Here is a 21,263-nt window from a genome sequence, read left to right as displayed (position 1 = left end):
CATGCTAAGTGCCTTGTAAGAAAGAACTTCCGGGAGGAAAATAAGACTGATCTTTATTTTCTAATTTTCCAACTCTTTGCTGTGTGTCAGCCCACAATTGAGCATTTTACAACTCTCTCCACATTGCCAGAAAATCCTGAACTCCCATGCCAAAAGAAAAAGAAAGTTCTGAAACCTCAGTTTTAGCAACATGAGCAGATTTTGGAAATGTGAATTAAAACTGAACATAAAGTCTCTGGAGAAGAGTTAAAAACAACAGAGATTAACATCTGCAGCATCTGCTGTTACCAACAGCTGAGAAAATTTCTTTAAAAAACAATGTAAAATAACCATCTACATGGTTAAATGCCGTGAAAACTGTTTGCAACATCTGAACAACTAACAACTTTACATCTACAAAAGCAGGAGACAGAAGCCAAGGGCCGAGACGGCCACGTTCCCACATCCACCCCCTATACACAAGCAACAACCACGGACAGACTCATTTACCCAACTGCGCCGATGTCGCCAGGACCGCTTTGGATGTTTATAGAGAAATGAAAATACTATTTTTTTCTATAGTCTAGCTATAAGAAAACATATTTTAAAAAGTATTTCTAAGTTCTTGTTACATGGAAGGAATGATGCTAGAATTCCAGGTATGAATAAGATATGGTTCCTCAAATTGTAACAGGGTGGCTGAGAGAAGTACATAATCACTGGCAGAATGGATATACAAAGAAAGTGCTCTAGAAGTCAGGAAAGAAGGATGGATTTCTGCTGCAGATCTCTATCCTAGTTTTCTCCTGAGCCAGCTGTCTGGGAGAAGTTTCAAGGTCATGTGAAGGCAAGAGACAAAGATGAAGAAGCCAAAGCCAGACTTGGCCGTTTACAGTGAGGACAACAGCTCAAAGGAGAAACAGTCAGGACCGCACAGCGGTGGTGGGACGTCTAGGAAGAGGACCTGGAGTGACAGGTAGAGTGCAGAACTGAAGGAAAAGGCAGCAGCAAGCCCCATCTTGTTGGTGATGCTCAGGGCTTCCTCCCTTCTGGGCAAGAGCTTAACAGGACCCACTCCCACAGCTTTGTTGTGGAAACGGAACAGAAAATCCTTGAGAGCACCAAAGACCTGATTGGGGCTGCAGTTAAGCACTGAATTCCTATTCAGTATAAGCCACAAGAGCTTTGTTTTCCCTTGCCTTGGTGGGGAGGTTGTGGCTATAGGAGCTTGGAAAGGAATAAGAAAATCTGTGGACAAAATTTAATGTGTGGGATAAAATTATCCTCAGAAATAAATGGCATTTGTTTTCAAATTTGGAAGGGGAACTTTCTGAAGCTGAAATTCTGGGTTCTCATTTCTTGATTAAAGAAAATAAAAGAGAAACAAATATTCAGCCTCAGAATATAAAATGCTGATCTTTTAACAGTTTGCTCTTTCCTATCACCACTTACGTAGCACTGATTTCCGTGACAGTGAGTCAAGTCCCTGAGGGGTGTGCAGAAGCTGGGCCTTGTCACCCCCAGAGCTCCCCACACCACTTCAGGATCATTTTCCTTCCTTCTGGATCTCGGGTATGTGTAAGCACTCACAGGAACACAAGAGCTGAAAGGAATGCTAGAAGATGACTTAGCTTCTCTTTTCCCTTCCTGGTAAGAAAGCTGAGGCTCAAAGGGGCCTGTACCCAGTTTCTGAGTGTCTACTATGTGCCAGGCAGTGTCCTCAGAATCACCAGGTAAACTAGGTGCTGTCTGTATCCCTCTGGCAAAGCCCAGAACACTAAGTTCACCATAATCAGTTGGTGGAGCCAGGACTGAAACCTGGATCCCAGGCTGGCTCATCCCAGTGCCTGGAGGGAGCAGTGGGAAGGAAGGAAGGAAGAGGCAGGAAGGAGAAAGCACCATATCATACCAGTGCCGCTGATCGCTCCCAGGAAATACACCTGCGCCTGGACTGCTTTATGACTGAGTTTCCATCCATAAATCACAGGCATTAATCACACCCACTCCCACAGCTTTGTTGTGGAGGCTGAATGGAAAACCCTTGAGAGCACTGAAGACTGGATTGGAGATGCAGTAAGTGCTAAATTCCTATTAACATCACTATCTAATTTGTTCTAAAAACAGAGGATCTGCTGGGAAAATCTTTCTGTTGCTTAGACTTCTCCACAATCAATCAGGTTGGGGATGTAAAACAAAACACTGGAATAATGAATAATATTGGAGAGGACAAGCACTTGTTCTACAAAGAAAATAATAGGTCCCAGGGGTCCCCCTCACCAACAGGAGGCATCCCCTCCTCACAACCTGGACGTGTCTAGGGCCACATCATGCAGGGCAGTGGTGGAGAGGGATGGCCACTCTCTTGAGGGTTTAGATGCCCTCTGGCCTCTATCTAACTCCCCACCTCTTCTGCTAGCTGCTAGCTCTAAGATCACTGCTCCCTGAGAGGTTTCCTCCTGCCACCCCCTGCCCAGCTGGACCCACAGGGGCCTCCTCCAGGCACCTACAGATCTGGCACCAACCTCAGCAAACCCTCTCGGCCACTCTGAACATAGATAATAAATAAATTCAAGAGGAGCCCAAAGCAGCAGATCAAGGCAGCCCAGAGCTTCCTGGGAAAGACTTGAGCCGAAGAAAGAGAAGTTAGAGGGACCGAGGAATGAGGCCCAGGGAAAAATACACACTGAAGTGCACAGAACTGAACAAGGCCCTGAGGGGCATGAGATGCTGGGCACAAGCCATGGGAGTGCAGCTCTTTTAGATGGTTTTAAATTATGCAAAACTACTATGAAACTTTATATATAAATTTCACATGTCTACATAGAGATATAGGTATCAGACACATATATAACTTTATAGACATAAAACTTTATAAGTTATACATTACAAATAAGGAGTTAACCCCTCTGTGACCCATCACCCACTCACTTCATCCCAGAACAATGGGGAAATGAAACCAAGCCCTGTCCTAGAGGCATGGAGAATAGCCTACAAGGGTGGCAAGGAGAGAGGGCCACTGTGGGACCCCTGCCCTGGAAGAGAGGCCCTTCTTCCTTAGGGGTGGGGAGGGGACACAGAAAGGGCAGTCGGGAGCTTAGTGCTGAGCAGAAAGGGACAATCACTCTTGAGACATGAAGAGGAAGCACGGAAGCACAGAGACCCAGAAACCGCAAGTAGATCCCGGGGCCCAGGGAAGAAGCAGCGAGGACACACAGATACTGAGAAATGAGTCAGGTCCATGGTGAGGGGCTCTGTGCTGAGATCACCACCCCAATACTGGAAAGAGGTGGAAACTGACTTGCCGCCAAGCTGTGCCAGCCAGCCAGTGAGCAGTTAAACGCTGAGTGTCCACACCTGCCCCTCCTCTCATCCACATGGATTTATAAAAAGATGTTCAGCCACTCAACATTCCAAATCTCTGTAGTGGATGTGCTGCCACTATGGCTGCTGGTCAAAGCTACTCTGCATGACCTGGCTATGGGTGCAGAAGACAAGATCTGCCGACTGCCCCCTTCAACAGCACATGGGTCACAGTCCACAGAACCCAGGCTGCAAATTTATCAAAGTGTACTTTTCACACCAGCTGCAGCTGCAGCAGCACAATCCCCAGAACCTTGATAGAAATGCAGTCTGGGCCCCACTCATCCAGCCCTACTGGAAACTCCTGGGTTTCCAGCAACCTGTGATTGTACAACTAGGAATTCTGATGCACACTAAAGTTTGAGAGTCCCTGGCTTTTGGCATTCAGTGCTTTTTCAGCCACTTATTTTAGGTGATAAATTTACCTTAATTGGTGGTGTCACAATATGACACTGAGACACTAGGAAACCGGCATAACTTCTAAATAAATTATTTCAAATTAATTAAACAATGATTCTACCTATTATGGGTGGAAATCACCCATATGGGTTTAAAAATATATCTTGCTTTTCAAACATGGGCCAAATCACATTACTTTTGCCAAAGGCCAATTGTTTTGAACTAAAATTAGTATCATTTTCTTTAAGAAATGCATTCAGAAAATGGCCCTTCCCTGCTGACCTAGACCAACCACCCATACTATTATAGTAGTAATAATAAATTTCCTTCCAGAATATTTCCAGATCTGAACATAAACAAAGACCCAGGCTGATGAATCACCCAACCCAAACAAGAAAATATATACTACCACAAGCTAAGATCACTGCTTCCCAGCAATGGCTGCTCATTTACAGCAGGGCTTCCTGCACCCCACTAGCGTGCATCTCCTGTCCAGCTCTTCCTTACTGTGGTAGCAATTCAGAATATTATACTTAGCTGTGTTGTATACCCAGCATCTCCCCATCCTTCTCCCTTGGTGTCTGTTGTGTCCCTCACAACCCTTGCATTCTCAAACCCACTTTCAGTCCAATACCTAGCTCGGTGCTTTGTGTACAACTGTGTGCACTCGGTATGACTGCACATTCACTAACACGATAAACCCATCTAATGTTGGGGCAGGGCCTACATCTTACGTGCAAATGTTGGTCTTTCATAAAGAACTACTTGGGATATCTTCACAATGATAAAGACTGTGTTATAGGAAAAACATCATGAGAGCTGGAATGAACAGCTACAGCTATGGAGGCCATGGAGGTCTTCAAATGGGCTTGACTTAGTAGCAGTCATGGGTGAGGTAGTGACATGATGGTACCACAACGGCACAATGAAGAGGTGACCAATTTTTCCCTCTTTGGACCAAGAGAAGGTTTTTAGGTATGTTAACTGGCTTTTTATTCCCTGAAAATGAACAATTTTAATTATTCTCAGGAAAACTTATATAAATACATTTATTTTTTCTGAAAAAATTTTATTTTTTAAAAGAGAAAAGTTATATGCTGCCCAAAGACAATATTTTTCCTCTGGCCTTTGGATGTTTAGATGAGGCTTTCATTCCATATTCAGGGGTTTTGGCAGCACTGCACAGAGTGTGTCCCCTTGGTCCGTACGTACCTTTTCAAGCATCACAAATGGGGGTGCAGAGTCTGAAGCCTCTGCCACACCCAGGCAGGGACCAGGCTCAGAGGCAATGGCTTGTGACCCTGACTCACACACAGGCTTCTGGGGAGGACATGCACACATAAGACTCATTTCCAGTGTGGGTACTGGGGAATTTTCAACTAGAAATCAGCAGAGAAGAGAAGGGTCACATCACCGGCCCATGCCTGAGACGTGTTTGGGAGGAACTGCTGGAAAAAGGAAGAACAAAGGAATGAAAAGTAGATGTCATTAAAGAGCCCAGGGAGAAGGTCATGTGGAGAATGTAAAAATCATTCCAGGGAAAGAGGCAGGATAGGTTAGGGCGAGCACAGGTGACTTTGGAAAGCTTTGAGAAAACCTTGCTGGGCTGTTGTTTGCATAGCGGTCGGTCCTGAAGGAGAATTCTGTGCCTCAGTGGCTGACAAGGGGTGAACTGCTAAAAGCTCTAGCGAAACCCTGCCAGCCTCCCTCCTCTATCCTGCCTGCCTCTCATGCCTCTGTGACTGAAAACACCAACCCTGCCCGTCCATTACACAATGCTTATCTGGATGTGATCTGAGGACAGAATCCAGGCAAGGAAATCCATGACCTAATAGTTAGGAAATACTTTTGTACTCTGCTGGGGAGAGGGGATGGCGAAGTCCACAAGATGAAACAAGAAGTTTAAAATAATGAACCCAATTCTTTCCCCGTCTCCCACAATGCTTGCTGAGTTATATGTGGAAATGTGACCTTTCCACCTGGAAAGCCCCAGTAACATTGTCTTCCTTATAAGGACCAGTGTCCTGCACGCAATCAACTTGGGAAGCAGCATTTGTTTTAGGTACCTAAGCCCGCAAGGCAGCTGGGAAACGGGTTTGAGCTGTGTTCTCTCATACTTCCATGTTCTCATCTAGGAAGCAGAAACAGACTACTTGATCACTGAGACAGCTTCTGCTTCCTAAGTCAGGAAACTGAAGCTGGGGTGGTGCATACCTGTAAATAAGTCAGTTCATTGAGATTCATTTAAAATCCTGACATAGCCACGTCCAGTGGCATGCACCTGTACACCCAGCTACTCAGGAGGCTGAGGTAGGAGAATTGTTTGAGCCCAGGAGTTCAAAAGAAGCCAGGCTGGGCAAGAGAGTGATTTGTTTCCCCCAAAAATAAAAATAAATTTGATAGATTTCAAATGCTTAAATGTAATGTGTCATGAATTAAATCAGGCAAGCTGAACTGTCTCCAAAAAATAAATAAAAATATACTTGATAGATTTTAAATGCTTAAATGCAATCTGTTTCATAAGTTAGACAAACTGATTTCAAATGTTTTTGAAAACTTTTTTTGGTGATAAACAAATTTCTCAAACATTTCTACAGTTTACTTGGCCAAAAATCTCATTAGAGAGGCAACATTTCCTTTTGAATTTCTCCCCTGACCATAACTGAATACAGCAGTCCTAGCACACCCTAAGCTTCCATTCCAAGCTGTTCAGAATCGAGACATGTGACATGTGACAAGATACTGGTGCACAGGACAAAACAAAGATGGGAGGCCGAAGAAATCAGATGCTTGACTGAACAGTCACTGGGTAAAGACTTGCACATGGCCACTCCAGAGCTGCAATACTTCTCTAAACATGCAGGCTCAATAGAGGGAAATCAAGCGCTGCACACTGGCCTTAAGAGGTGTGCTTAAGTTGCACGGAGCTTCAGGGAGACCAATCCTGCCCAGCGGATCACTGTGTCCCTGCACAGCCAGGTTACCCTAGATGCAGTTGTCAGCCTCAGGGACATCCTGAAAGCCACAGACCCTTTAACCTTCCTCTGGGAAGACTTTAAGGAACAAAACATCTGTGACTAATTTCTCACAGCAGTTCCCCGCCATCCTTTGTTTCTCCCCATCAAGAGAGTTTTGAAAAGAACCCCCCATGTCTTTTCAGAATAGTGGCAGAGGTTTCCTCTGTCCCTCAATTCAGACCCCAGGGCTGCTTAGCAGGGGGTGGTGGGCTGGGGTGAGGTAGGGGCATCAAGCTCCCTCTTAGGGAACCAGGTTTCCTAGGGCTGTGACTTCCGGCCACCCTATGCACTTTGCCAAGGAATTGAAGCACTTGTGCAAATCTCACACTGCCCAGGAGGCCCAGAGAGGGTCTTCTTGGCAGCAGGACTGTTCTCCAAGTGCCCAGGGCAGTGTTTGTAGACCTGGAACCCACAGTCATCGATGAAGTGCGCACTGGTACCTAAAGCCAGGTCTTCCAGCCTGAGTAGCTGATCACAGACGAGGAAGATGCTACCAATAACTAAACCTGTGGGCACTACATCATTGGCAAGGAGATCACTGACCTTGTTTTGGACCGAATTCGGAAACTGGCTGACCAGTGCACAGGTCTACAGGGCTTCTTGGTTTTCCACAGCTTTGGTGGGGGAACTGGCTCTGGGTTCACCTCCCTGCTAATGGAGCGTCTCTCTGTTGACTACAGCAAGAAGTCCAAGCTGGAGTTCTCCATTTACCCAGCCCCCCAGGTTTCCACAGCTGTAATTGAGCCTTGCAACTCCATCCTCACCACCCACACCACCCTGGAGCACTCTGATTGTGCCTTCATGGTAGACGAGGCCATCTATGACATCTGTCGTAGAAACCTCAATATTGAGCGCCCAACCTACACTAACCTGAACCACCTTATTAGCCAGATTGTCTTCCATCACTGCTTCCCTCAGATTTGATGGAGCCCTAAATGTTGATCTGACAGAATTCCAGACCAATCTTGTGCCCTATCCCCAAATCCACCTCCCTCTGGCCACATATGCTCCTGTCATCTCCGCTGAGAAAGCCTACCACGAACAGCATACTGTAGCAGAGATCACCCAAGCCTGCTTTGAGCCAGCCAACCACATGGTGAAATGTGACCCTCACAATGGTAAATACATGGCTGGCTGCCTGTGGTGGTGATGGTCCCCAAAGATGTCAATGCTGCAATTGCCACCATCAAGACCAAGCGTACCTTCCAGTTTGTGGACTGGTGTCCCACTGGCTTGAAGGTTGACATTATTTACTGGCTTCCCATCATGGTACCTGGTGGAGACCTGGCCAAGGTGCTGCGGGCCGCGTGCATGCTGAGCAACACCACACCCATTGCTGAGGCCTGGGCTCGCCTGAATCACAAGTTTGATCTGATGTATGCCAAGTGTGCCTTTGTTCACTGGTACATGGGTGAGCGGATGGAGGAAGGGGAGTTTTCTGAGGCCTGGGAGGACATGGCTGCCCTAGAGGAGGTTGGAGCAGACAGTGCTGAGGGAGAAGATGAAGGTGAAGAGTATTAATCTGTTTGCTGCAATTTTACACTCCATTGTCTCATCTTACACATTTTTTTATGTTCTGTGGAATTAAGCCCTAAACTGTCAAAAAACGTTTGCATTCTCAAAGTCAAAAACATCCTAAAAGAGCACAGAGGAGGTGAGCCGCTCCCAGTGCACAGGAGGAGGCTTCTGGGCCACCGTACCACCCCATCAGCACAGAGGAGGTGAGCCGCAGGGGCTCCAGCAGAAACCAGCAGCAACCACCGCAACCACCACCACCACCACCACCACCACCACCACCACCCCCGTTGAAATGCAAAGACACGTAAATAAGTTTCAAAACCAGACTTCCAGATCACCTAAAGCAACCCCAAAGGGAAACGAGATGGTACACTGTGATACTCAACCACCTGGACTCCCTGAACTGCCAACAAAAGAGGATCTGGAAAAAATGAAGTCAGAAATAATTTTTCAGGTAACAGCAGAGATTGTGCCCATAGTGCAAGACATGATTAATAAATCTAGATAAGACACAGATAAAAAAATAGAGGAGCTGAGGAACATGATGGAATCCCAACATAGGAAACAAATGGAATCCATAAAACAGATACAAACAGATTTCCAAGGGATTAAAAACTCCATCAAAAGTCTGCGCAGCAGAATGAACCAATGTGAGGATACAATTTCACATATAGAAGATAAGATTGCAATTAGTGAGGAGGAAAAGAAAAACTGCTTTAAAATTGTAAGGGAACATGAGAAATCAATCCAGCAGCTGCTAGATGATGCAAAGAAGAATAACATAAGACTGACTGGAGTCAATGAAGAAAGAGGAGAGAGTGCAGATGACATAAAAAACTGTTCACGCAAGTGATGGCAGAAAACTTCCCAAGGAGGGGAAAAGAACTTGACATACAGATAAGTGAGGCATATAGGACTCCAACTAGCCTTGATCAAAAAAAATCTACACATAGGCATATAATAGCTAGGATTCCAGAAATCCAACAGAACAAAATTCTACAAGCATTGCGAGAAAAGAAACAAATCACATACAAAGGAAAGCCCATCAGAATCACAGCAGACTTCTCAATGCAAACCCTCAAGGCAAGGAGAGCTTGGAGTGATGTATTTCAAGCCCTAAAGGAAAACAGCCTCCAACCCAGATTGATGGACCCTGCAAAACTATCTTTCAAAACTGATGGTGAAATAAGATACTTTCATGACAAAGAGCACCTCAGGAACTTCATGAATACCAAACCAACACACCAACAAATTTTAGACAATATCCTAGGAATAGACAAGAAGGATCACAACCCCAGGAAACCCAGCAGAATGAATCCATCAGGTGCAATAAGAAATTAAAGGCAAAGGGGTAGAATCCAACAAAAAGAAAAAGTCATGACAATAAGTCAATATGTATCTGTTATAACCATCAATGTTAATCATCTCAATTCACCAATCAAAAGAAAGAGACTGGTAGAATGGGTCAAGAAGCAAGATCCAACAATATGCTGCATACAAGAAACACATTTAATTCAAAAAGAAACTCATAGACTGAAAGTTAAAGGGTGGAAAACAATACTCCATGTATCAGGAACCCGAAAAGAAAAAGCAGGAGTAGCTAACCTCTTTGCAGAACAAGTGTATTTCAAATGAAAATCTCAAACACTCTGGTCCCAAGAATTTCAGATAAGGGATAGTCAACTTGTATGTACAAATCTATTGTGAGCATGTGTTTTCATTCCTCTTAAGTAAAAACTTAATAGAACTGTTGGTTCTTAACAGCAATACAAGAAATTTATATATTGTTTTCCAAAATGGTTTTGTCATTTTACATTCACATTAGCAGTACGAGAAAGTTCTAACTGGTTCACCCCTAAGCTGACATTTGTTCTTTTAAAACTTTTAACTTCATCTCCCTAATGAGTGTATAATTCAATCTTGTTATTGTACTGATTAGTATTTTTCTGATTCTAGTGTTGCACTTCTTCCTTGTGCTGTACTGGCTATCATCTTCTTATGTCTACTTTTTAATTAGGTCGTCTATTAATGAACTGTAATTCTGGTCATAGATTATATGTATTATAAATACGGTCTGTTTAAGGACCACTTTTCATTTTCTTAACTATGTTATTTAAAGTTCTAAATTTTGATGGAATATTATTTATCAATTTTTTTCTTTTATACATCATGTTTTTTTGTATCCTAGGAAATTCTTGCCTACCCTAAATTCATAAACGTTTTCCCTTATAATTTCTTCTTAAAGCTTTATAGTTTTAGTCTTTCCTATTTAGGTTCATAGATCCATTCAAGTTATTTTTATGTATGGAAATAAAAGGTTGAGGTTAATTTTTTACATATAGATATCAGATGTTCTAATGCCATTTGCTGAAAACACTATCTTTTCCTCTGTTCTTGAATTGAGTTTATGTTCTATAAGATGTTAATGTTAAATATTTCAAAACTTAGTGGACCATATATGTGTGGTTCTATTTCTAGATTCTCTGTTTTATTCCAATGATCAATATGTCTTTCCTTACACCAACACTGCCTTGATTACTGTAGCTTTAGAGGAAGTCTTAATAATTAGGTACTAAATGTCTCCCAATACTGTTTTCTTTTTCTTTTTACTTTTCTAGGTCCTTTGTACTCCTACGTAACTTTTAAATTTCAATATCCAATTCTTCATTTATAGCAAGTATACACAGACCTGAATTTTTATATATACCTTGTGTTTTCTAATCCTGCTAAATTCAAGTACAAGTTCTAGGGGCTCCTAGAGATTTCTTAGTATTTTCTCTGAAGATGACCATTTCATCTACATATAAAGATTTTGCTTCTACCTTGCCAATTCTATTCTAATTGTGTCATTTTATTGCCAGACTATTTTGGTTTGGGCCTAGGTTTCAAAGTTTAATGGACAGATGAAGAGTAGGCATATCTGCCCTTGTTCCCCACCTTAGGGAGAAAGCATTGTATCTTCTCCATTCATATAAGGCATTCTTGCTGGAAGTATGGAGTACATGTCTTTAATGTGTTGAGAAGGTTCTATTCTACTTTTAGTCTCCTGATAGCTTTTACCATGAACAGCCGTAGAATTTAGTCCAGTATTTTTTCTCCAACTAGTGACAGGATCATATGGCTTTTTCCTTTCCTCAGTTAAAATGATGACTTTGTGGGGTGGATCTTCCAATGCTGAACCAACACTGCCATCCCTATAATAAAACCACTTTCTACATACTGCCAGATCTGACTTCTAAGAGTTTGTTTTGTTAAACAAATTTTTATCTATATTCATACTGTTTTCTTCTATTATCTTTATTCAGTTTTAGGATTAGCACAATGTTGATTTCCTAAAATGAGGGGAGAAGTGATCCTTCTTTTTTCTGCTTTAATTGTTTGATATAGTTTATCAGTTAAAATGTTTATAAGCCTGCTGTTGTCATATAGGTAGGTTTTCAAGCTAGGAATATACTTTCTTTAATAGGTGCTATTCAAATTTTATATTTCCTCCACAGTTAGTTTCATTAATTTGTCTTCCAAGGTACTTCTTAGAAGTTGTCAAATTTATTTTTAAAAAGATTTTTGTAATATGCTTTTTATATTCTTTTAAATTCTGTAAAATCTGTGGTAATGTCTCCTAGATCTTAATATTGTAATTTTAAAAATGTATAACTGATACTGTGTAGCAGGAAAAAAAGGTCTAAAAGTGGCAGGGGACTTGGGAGGGGTAGGGGAAGGGAAAAAAGGGAAGGGAAAAAAGGGAAAGGAAAAAATATGAGAAGAGGAAAAAAATGGAAACAAGGTCTTTGCAAATAGGGAAGGGTGGAGAGGGTGAAGGGAGGGCAAGGGAAGGGGAAAAAAAATAAGAACCAAGAGACTCATGTAATGGTACAAGATCCCAATGATGAATCTAACTATTTTATACCTAAAATGTACCAATAAACTTCATGGAAAAAACAAACAAAAAATCCTAAAAGTCCAGTGATGGACTGGACATGAAGGAGGAAGGGTAGAATTAAAGAATGACTGCCATCTGTGAAGGCAGCTTTTTTAATTCCTTTAAAACCCTACATATAATGTGTGCAGGCTGCCTGCATGTATTATATGACAACAACTTCCACCAACTGGCCCCACATGCCTGTCTGTACGTGGTGGGCACTATTACTGTGCTCTGTTACAGCTGTGGACACTGTCGCACAGGGAGGGCAAGGATCCGCTCTTAGCCAAATGGCCCCTAAACAGAGGAGCCAGGATTTAAGTTCAGGAAGACTGGATTTAGAATCACATTCAACTCAATAACAGAAACACAACCAATGTTATTAAAGCATGGGCAAAGAATTTGAATAGACATTTAGGTAATACATATGTGGCCAACATGATATGAAAGGGTGCTTAACATCACTAATCACCAAGGAAGTGCAAACCAAAACCACAATGACATATCACCTCATACCCATCAGGAAAGCCACTGTTGAAATAACCAGAGAATAAATATTGGTGAGGATGTAGGAAAACTAGAACCCCTGGGCTCTGTTGGTAAGACTATAGAACAGCTATGGAAAACACTATGGAAGTTCCTCAAAAAATTAAAAATATAAGTACTGTATGATCCAGGAGTCCTATTTCTGAGTATATACTCAAAAGAATGGAAAGGAGGATCTCAAAGCAATATCTGCATCCACGTTCATAGTAGAATTACTCAAAATAGCCAAGAAATAATTCAAATGTCCATGGCTTGTTACGTGTATGAACTAGCTGTGATATAGTCATACAAGAGAATGTAATTCAGCCTTTAAAAAAGAAATCCTGTCATATGGTACAACAGAGATGAACCTAGAGGACATTATTCTAGGTGAAGTAAACCAGAAACAAGAAGGCAAATACTGGTCATGATTCCACTTGAATGAGATACATATAAAGTATCCAAAGTCATAGAAAAAGAAAGCAGAATAGTGGCTGCCAGGGGCTGGTGTGGGGTTGAAGGCAGAGGGTATGGACAGTGGTTGGATAGATACAGAATTTCAGTTCCACAAGATAAAAATGTTCAGATTCATTACATCACTGAACTTAACACTTAAAAATGGCCAAGATGGCAATTTCAGATTATATGGAGTTTTTTTAGCAGAGTTAAAAATAATTTTAGAAAATTTAAAAATCTATACTGTTGACCAGGACACTACATTGACTCTCCAGCCATTCAGGTCTTTTCTGAAGTGATGCGTGACTTCTTTTCCCTCAAGTGGCAAGAAGACATCAGGAGAAATATCACAGTGGGAGTTATTAACCTGCACTGAGTTGTACTTACTTCACCTTATGACTTACCAAGAAGACCAAGGGCTGCAGGCTGGAATGATTCAATGGAGAAGAGCTTGTAGGGACCCTGTTTAAAACTCTGGGTCTCAGAAAAGATGAGTGTGCAAGGAAAGAGGCCTGGTGTAAAGGACACCGGAGATCCCAGGATACCCTACCAAAGTTCATACCAGTTTGAAACATGAAATCAAAACATTCCCAATCCCTGTTCCTCCGCATGTAGACACGTGTCTCTCTGTAAGTCTGTGGTTTTCTAAGGACTTACACTTTTGCTTTATCTAAACCCAATTCTCATGCATACTGCAATACTGCTGCTCAGGGACTGGGTTACTGCTAGCCCCATCTTACAAAGCAAGAGACCAAGGCAGGTCAGCAAGCCCAAAGCCCAGGGCCACTCAACCTCAGTGCTCCAACCAGGCTTCTCCATATTTGGCCAACACTCGATGCTATGCCTAAATATAGGGCGAAGGAAGACTCCTGTGGGTAATGTGGTCTATGGGCCTCAGTCTTATTGTAAAATGAGGCACAAGATAACGACCCCCTTTACTTTCTAACATGAAAAGCTCCAAACCTTGGTTTCTGGCAATATCAAATAGAATTTATTAAGCTCCACAGACTTTGGGTATTCAGTCAGAAGTATATAAGTTAACAAAAGAACCTTTATACCCTGTATCCAAGAGACACAGACAAAACCAATTCAGACATGCATACCCCAGAAGAGTTGGAACTATGCCATTTAGAAAGAAAAAAGTGGCAAAAGGATGAGAATGAACCCATTTCTTTTTTGTTTGTTTTTGTTTTTTTGGTAGCAGGGATCGAACTCGGGTCCTTGAGCTTACAAGGCAGGCAGCGGAACCACTAAGCTAAATCCCTGGCCCTCATTTCTGATGGTAATTAGTAAGATGGTTAGATGAGGACTAGAGGTGCTGTGAGAGGGGCAGGGAGGACTGGAGCTCACATCAGGGCAGGAGCCAGAAAGGAGAAAGCCCCGTGCTGAGACGCCCAGACCTTGGCCATAATGCCACTAGAAATAACCATTGGGCTAGGTCTGCTTTTTCCACATCACTGATGATTTGAGATTGACTGTCAGAAACAGTGAAGCATTGTATAATCAGGATCTTTAAAGTGACTCCAACCAGAGTTTAAACTTTAACAAACTATTTTAATTTAGAAACAGAACACACTGACTTGGACTAACCTATCTAACACAATTTCAAAAACAACAACAAAAGAGGTTGTAGGTAAAGACTTATCTGAGAAAATGGAACATGGTATTTTAAGTAATCAGATGCAAATAAAAGGATATAGACAACATGGGATTTTTAAAAACTCAATTCCTGATTATCTGAAAATACACTGAAATTTTATTTCTGTGGAACCTAGAAGAATTTGGAATCTCAATGAACATTATGGAATACAGTGCTCTGGGACAGTCACAGACCCTCTCCCCAGCGCTGCTAGGAAAGAGGGGACAGTAAGTGGCCATGGAAGATGAGACAGCACCTCTGCTCCCCCAGAAAACCTCGTGGGAGAGCACCAGGAACATGAAAATCCCTCCCAAAGAACACTGAGCACCTCTAAATTTTGGGCTTAATTTCTGCAAAGTAAGGCTGCCACCTTCTCAACTCTAATTACTGGTCATACCAAGTTTAATAATTACACAGAACTCCCAGCCATCACCTGGAGTTCCAGCCCACACAAGAGAAGCAATTCCATCTGCAACAGATCTGAGGACTTGTTAACATCATGACTGATGACAGAAACATGAGTCAATGTTAACCTTCTGTAGGAGACAAGGTCTTCTATAGGAAGATGAAATGTATTCCAAATGCCTTCTTTTTGTTGTTGGTGGTTTTTTCGTTTGTTTTGGTACTGGGGATCGAACTCAGGACCTTGCGCTTGGAAGGCAGGCAGTGGCATCACTGAACTAAATTGCTGGCCATGCTTTTTTTTTTTGTGGAACCAGGGATCGAACTTAGGACGCTGTGTTTGCCGGGCAGGTGCTGGCGCCACTGAGCTAAACCTCTGGCCCTGGCCATGCTTTCTTAATGTCAAATTAGTTTTTCCTACTATCAAAATGTTACTACATTATACATTTTGTTTTTGTTTCTTTTACAGAGCACCTTTAATGTGCTGGACACACTCAAAGCTTTCTCTCTCTTAATTCCGGCTCCAGTGCTGATATTCCTCTCATTTCACCACTGAGCAAAGAGGTTCTGAGAAACTGGGAAGCTATCTGAGATCACGCAGGGAATAGGAGGAAGAGCTCAAATCCAAAGCCCAGTCTGGTGGCCTCCTGGATCCGTGCTCCTGCCGCTCCCCGGGGTGGGGGTGACCCACAGTACTGAAAGATCAAGGCTGCCTCTCTCGGGAAGGAGATGGGCCAGCAGCAGGAGAAACTCAACTCAGCATGAGCACAGAGTGTAGACTGGACTGCTCAGCCTAAGATTCGCTCTGCACCCTGTTAGGGACCCAAAAGGCCTCCGCTTAAGTCTGGCAGTGAAGAGGAAGCTCCACCTCGAGCTACTTATACATTTTTTTTAAAAAAGGAATACATGAACCCTAGTACTCTGGGAGGCAGAGGCAGGAGGATGACAAGACCAAGCTCAGCCTGGGAGACTTACTGATAACCTGGCCCACAATTTAAAAGGGCGGGGGATGTAGGTCAGTGCAAAGGCCCTGAGTTCAACCCCCAGCACTGCCAATAAAAGAAAAAAAACTTCGGAAAACGTTAGCCATCACAATTTCTATAGACCATCGGTATACTCTTCCTTTGTATTTTTTTCTCCATGGGTAGGTTATTTATACATAGTATAATCTGACTAATTACAATAAATATTTTTTCTATTTGGTGAAGACTCCAAAATCACATAAGCAGCAGAAATCAAGCACCACCTGTGACCCGCACCTTGTGGCAGGTCCTCATACTGACGAGACCGTGTAGCTGTCCTCCCCAGCTCCTCTGTCCCCAGTGGCTTGGCAGGACTGAAGCAGGAGTGGTGAGGCCTCCCCAGTCTCACCTCCCCAAGGAGCACTTGACTACTGTTGGCTGCTAAGCCATACAACAACTATTTTGCCCTAAGAATCCCAAATTCTTATTACTGGATAAATATATCAATTAAAGTCTGTCTAGCTGGGGATGCAGCTTACTGGTCAAGCACTTGCCTAGCATAAGCAAAGCCCTGGGTTCAATCACCAGTACTACAATAGCAACAATCCAATAAACTTGGTTCCTGACATATCAGCCAGCTTCTAAATTTTTCCAGTACTGAGGAATTTACACTACTTCCCCACACATAATTTCATCTGCTTCACTGTCCTGTTTCTGCCTTTGGATGGCAAGTGACAAAATTACTGAGACTGCACCAGCTTACGGTGACGGAGGGAGTCTACGCCTCTCCCCCCCTGCTCTGGCCTGTCCGCCCTCCCACAGCCAGATGGCAGCAGGCTGGGTCCTACTGCCACAGTGGTGCCACACTTCTCCCACCCCTCCCTGGGGAAGCAGCCGTGGCTGCATGTAAAACACAGAATGGCAGCCAGGTGCCTCTGGAACTCGGAGGGCTTTCAGATATGGGGGCTGGCGGGACTGTCATAGGGACAGGCAAGCTGGTGTGGAGAATAAAGACGAGACAGAGAGAGGGCCAGAGACACAGCCTGGCTCCTGCCAACCTCCTAGTTCCCAGGGCTCTCCCTTATCTTGATTTCTAAAGTCATCTTCTTAAGTAGCTTGAGTCCTTTTCTGATTCTTGCAACTAAACCATCATTGGTGAAGACAGGCTCACACTCAGGTTTCCTGCACATTCCCTCAGCACCGCCTACCTGCAGTGGCTCACTTGGGGAGAACTAAAAAGCAAAACAACTTCTTCTCTCACACAACAGGGAATTGGTTTAACAGGCAAGAACAGAGCAGGCTCAGAGAAACAACAGGCTGATGATGTGCAATCAGTTATGGTCTTATGGAAAGAGACATGAACGCAGAGATGACACATCCAAGATTCCTGGCAGTCTGCAGCAGGTCCTGTCCCCAGAACCTCCATTTCTTCATCTGTAAAACAAGGAACTGCAATCGAGGACTTTCAAAGTCCCCTCCTGCTTTTCAGATTCCTTGAAAGTGGTGCACTCCATACCTCTGACATATTCAGCAGTGCTGTTTCAGGAGCAGTGTGGGCTGCAGAACATCTTGACTCTGCCTGAAGTTCACTGCTTCAGTTAGGAGGGAGCAGAACGCGCACCGGCCTGCAGCCCGCACCTCAGTCAGGGGAGAGGCTCTCACACAGCTCACACCTCAGGCACTGTGTCCAAGAGAGCTTTCAGGGAATGTTCTGGAACTGTGCTTTCCAACACGGTGGCACCTGGCCAATGTGGCTCTTGAGCACCTGAGGAGCTAAATTTTTACTGCACTGAAGTATGATTAGTTTACATTTAAGTTCCAAGAGTTACATGTGACTGGTGACTACTGTGCTGCACAGTGCAAATGTGAGGCTGATATAAACCACCCCAAGACAAAGTAAGAAACTCTGCAACGGGAGCAAATATGAGCCCTTAAGGAAATCTGGAGTGGAGCAGCTGATGATGCCCATGAGGAAGGAGAAAAATGGTGGCCTGAAAAGAATATGGAAAAGTATGTCAGTGTTTAGAAGTGGGTAGGGACATAAAAGCATTGTGGGCTGAGTGTTGTGGGGAGGAGAGGAGCAGGAGAGGCTTTCTAGGCCACAGAAATGATCTGTGCAAAATGATGGCTCCCTGCAGAGCCCAGCACAGCAGGGAGAGGCACAGCATTCCTCAGAGGCAGTGCTACGGCCCTCTGAAACCTTCCCATCCCTTCTCCCCAATTACTGGACATGGCAGCACTGTGTTCAGCCAAAAATCAACATCTCCTCGTCTCACTATGGTTGCAAGTGGCCAAGTGATGTGGTTTCAGGTAATGAGACGTGAAAAGGATGGCACTAGGCCTCTGCAACAGTATTGTTCTGGGGACATGGAGGGGTCACCTTCTCCCCCTTGAAGCTTCCTTGTTTGTTCTGCTTGGAAATAGAGGGGAAGCTGACAGTAGAGGCAGTCGCGAAAACAAAGAAGGAAGAGAGAAAGGGCTGGACTTCCTGGTTACATCATGGAGCCACGGGACCAGCTTTGCTCTACCACTGTCGACTAATTGCTATGAGAGAAAAAAGAAAAGATGGTACCCAGTGGGAAGAAGAAAATGTCCCCTTGGTAAGAGGAATCCAGATCAGCTGAGCTAACATGGGACACAATGTCTCATCACCAGAACTGTGCTGCTGCCAGAGTCCTCAAATGAAAGCACCTGGCCTGGAAACGAACTACACTTCTTCAGCTTTCTGCGCAAAACCCACTATTGTCTCAGGTATAAAATTCATAGTTTGGTACTACAGATCATTTTCAGAATTATGCAAGACCATAATTACAGTGTTCCTGCTTTTGTAAATGACATTTAAAATCTTATGAGGACTCACGCTACAAATATTTTCATTTATAGAAGAGTGATAAATTTACTTGAGAAAAAAAATCTGGTTAGAAAGCAGTTTAATGCACCCCTTGGCTTTATCTCAGAATGTTTTACAAAGAACTCCCCGAATGTGCCAACAGCTGTAAGCCGGGCGCTGCTAGCCCGTGTACGGCAGGCCTCGCACAGCCCAGCCACCTCCAGGAGATGATGTGCTTTTATTCAAATAAATGTAAATAACAGCAACCATTCAACTAGGCAGGTTCTAACTCTGCTACAGTTTTAGGATTGCCAGGAATGCCCCAAATGTGTGCTTTACGAGCAAGAGTTAGCATTTAATTCTAGACTATTTCCAACATGAGATATGCTCTCTCATTTCAACACAGCCTGTCACTGCACAAGCACTAATTTAAGTGAGCAAATCAGTCAAAACTCTTCCAATAATTTATTCCTGAGATGGTGACCAGTTAATCTCTGTGATTAAGAGATGGGATTTAGAGTTAAGCAGACTTGATCTGAACCTTAGCTATGTGAACTAAGAGCTGTGGGAGTCACTGGCACGTTATACAATCTTCCTAGCCTCATCTTTTAAAAACTGAGCAGTGATACCTACAATATGAGAATCTAGCTTAACTGTGCAGAAGCATAGACATTAAATGCCCTAGGTCAGGGCAAGGATAATTACAATGGCTATGATTAACATTTGATTATTTTTATTCAAAGAAAATAAGCTTGGTTGGCTAATGATCTGCCATAGGATGCATTCCATGTTTCAAACTTGTTTTACTAACAATCACTCAGGCCTTTCGGGTCAGAGTTTAGTTCAGAATAGGATGTACTCTTGCTTATCAGCTGCTGGGGCCTGAGGGTTCCACCCAGGAGGACTCAATCTCCAGAATCAGACTGCATTTCCCAAGTTCCAGGGGCCCCTGGAACACACTTGGTTCGAGAACAACGGACAGAAATGCAGCTCTGTGTAAATGCCACCAGCCTGTAGACCTCTGGCTGCCTCCCAGGGGGGGAGGGTAAGTCGTGAAGGAGGTTCCCGGGGGACCTGGCTCCCCTCACCCTTCCCACGCACTAGTGAGGGCAGCACCAGGGCCTGAGGCACCTCCCTTTCAGGCCAGACCAGAAGAGTAGCAAGTTTCAAAGCCAGCTCACACTTAAAACTTCTCCCCCCCCCCCCCGCCCCCGCAGTGCAAGGGACTAAACCTAGGATCTCAAACATGTTTGATAAGCAATCTACAGCTGAGGTATGGCCCCAGGGCTATAGCCTTCTCTACACATACATCCACAAAAACCTTTTACACTGATGTACACAGCAGCATAATTCCTAACAAATGAAAGGCAGAAAGAACCCACGTGTGATAAACCCATCGACTGGTAAACACATGAACAAGATGTGGTAAACCTATGCAATGGAAGTTTAATCTCCACAGAAAGAATGAAGTGCTGAGACATACTACGGCATGATGAACTCTGGGAATAGGCGAAGTGAAAGAAGCCATGCACAGAGGACCACATCTTGTATGACTGCATTTATAAGAAATGTCCAGGACAGGCAAATCTGAAGAGACAAAAGTAGCTTAGCTATTGTTTTGGGGGTTGGTGGTGGTGAGGATTATAGGATTCCTTCTAGAGGAACAAATATGTTTTGAAATTGTATTGTGGGGATGGTTGCGCAATCCTGTAGGTATACTTTACAATCAGAATTGTGTGCTGTTAAATATGTACAGAATATGAATTATATCTGAATGAAGCTGTTTTCTAAACAAACGAAAATAAGCTTTCCGGCCAGGAATCCCTCCTCAGAGGTAACCCCACCCCTGATACCCAAGTAGGCTGTGGGTGCACAGCGCACAGCAGCGAGGGGGCAGGACCAGGATCTGCAGGCTCCTGCAGTGTGATGCATCATGAGAGGCTCCCTCTTGGGCACCCGGCAGCACCAGGTCGGCACCTGCAGAGTCCCAGCCGCCTTTTACATGCAGGCAACTTGCTGGCCTCATCCTCATCCCAGCCCTGATTTTGAGGCTGTTTCGTATTAAGCTAGGCCCACACAATTTACCCCGGTATGGTTTAGAGCTAAAATGGTCCCCAAAGTCTCAAGTGCTTGGAAGGTGACTGGATTATGGGGGCACCAGAGCTGAGCTGCTGTTAGGAGAGGGGTCTGGTGGGAAGAGGTGCTCACCAGGAGCATCACCAGAAGGCTGAATCTCCCTCCCCAGCTCTTCCCTTCC

At 43.8% G+C, this 21,263-nt stretch overlaps 1 protein-coding gene and 1 pseudogene across 6 annotated transcripts in view; one reads left to right on the top strand and one right to left on the bottom strand.

Moving 5' to 3' along the window:
* Tbc1d1 (TBC1 domain family member 1) overlaps positions 1-21,263 on the bottom strand; it is a 234,372-nt gene that overhangs the window by 42,788 nt on the left and 170,321 nt on the right. The gene's annotated exons all lie outside the window — the stretch shown is intronic.
* On the top strand, positions 7,277-8,526 carry LOC106007954 (tubulin alpha-1C chain pseudogene; annotated as a pseudogene).

Source organism: Heterocephalus glaber, unplaced genomic scaffold, assembly GCF_053883595.1.
Source record: "Heterocephalus glaber isolate CG9 unplaced genomic scaffold, H.glaber_assembly_v1.0 deba00001509, whole genome shotgun sequence".
NCBI classification, from domain to species: Eukaryota; Metazoa; Chordata; class Mammalia; order Rodentia; family Bathyergidae; genus Heterocephalus; species Heterocephalus glaber.
The sequence above is the reverse complement of the archived record's forward strand: the minus strand, read 5'-3'. Positions and strand labels throughout refer to the sequence as shown.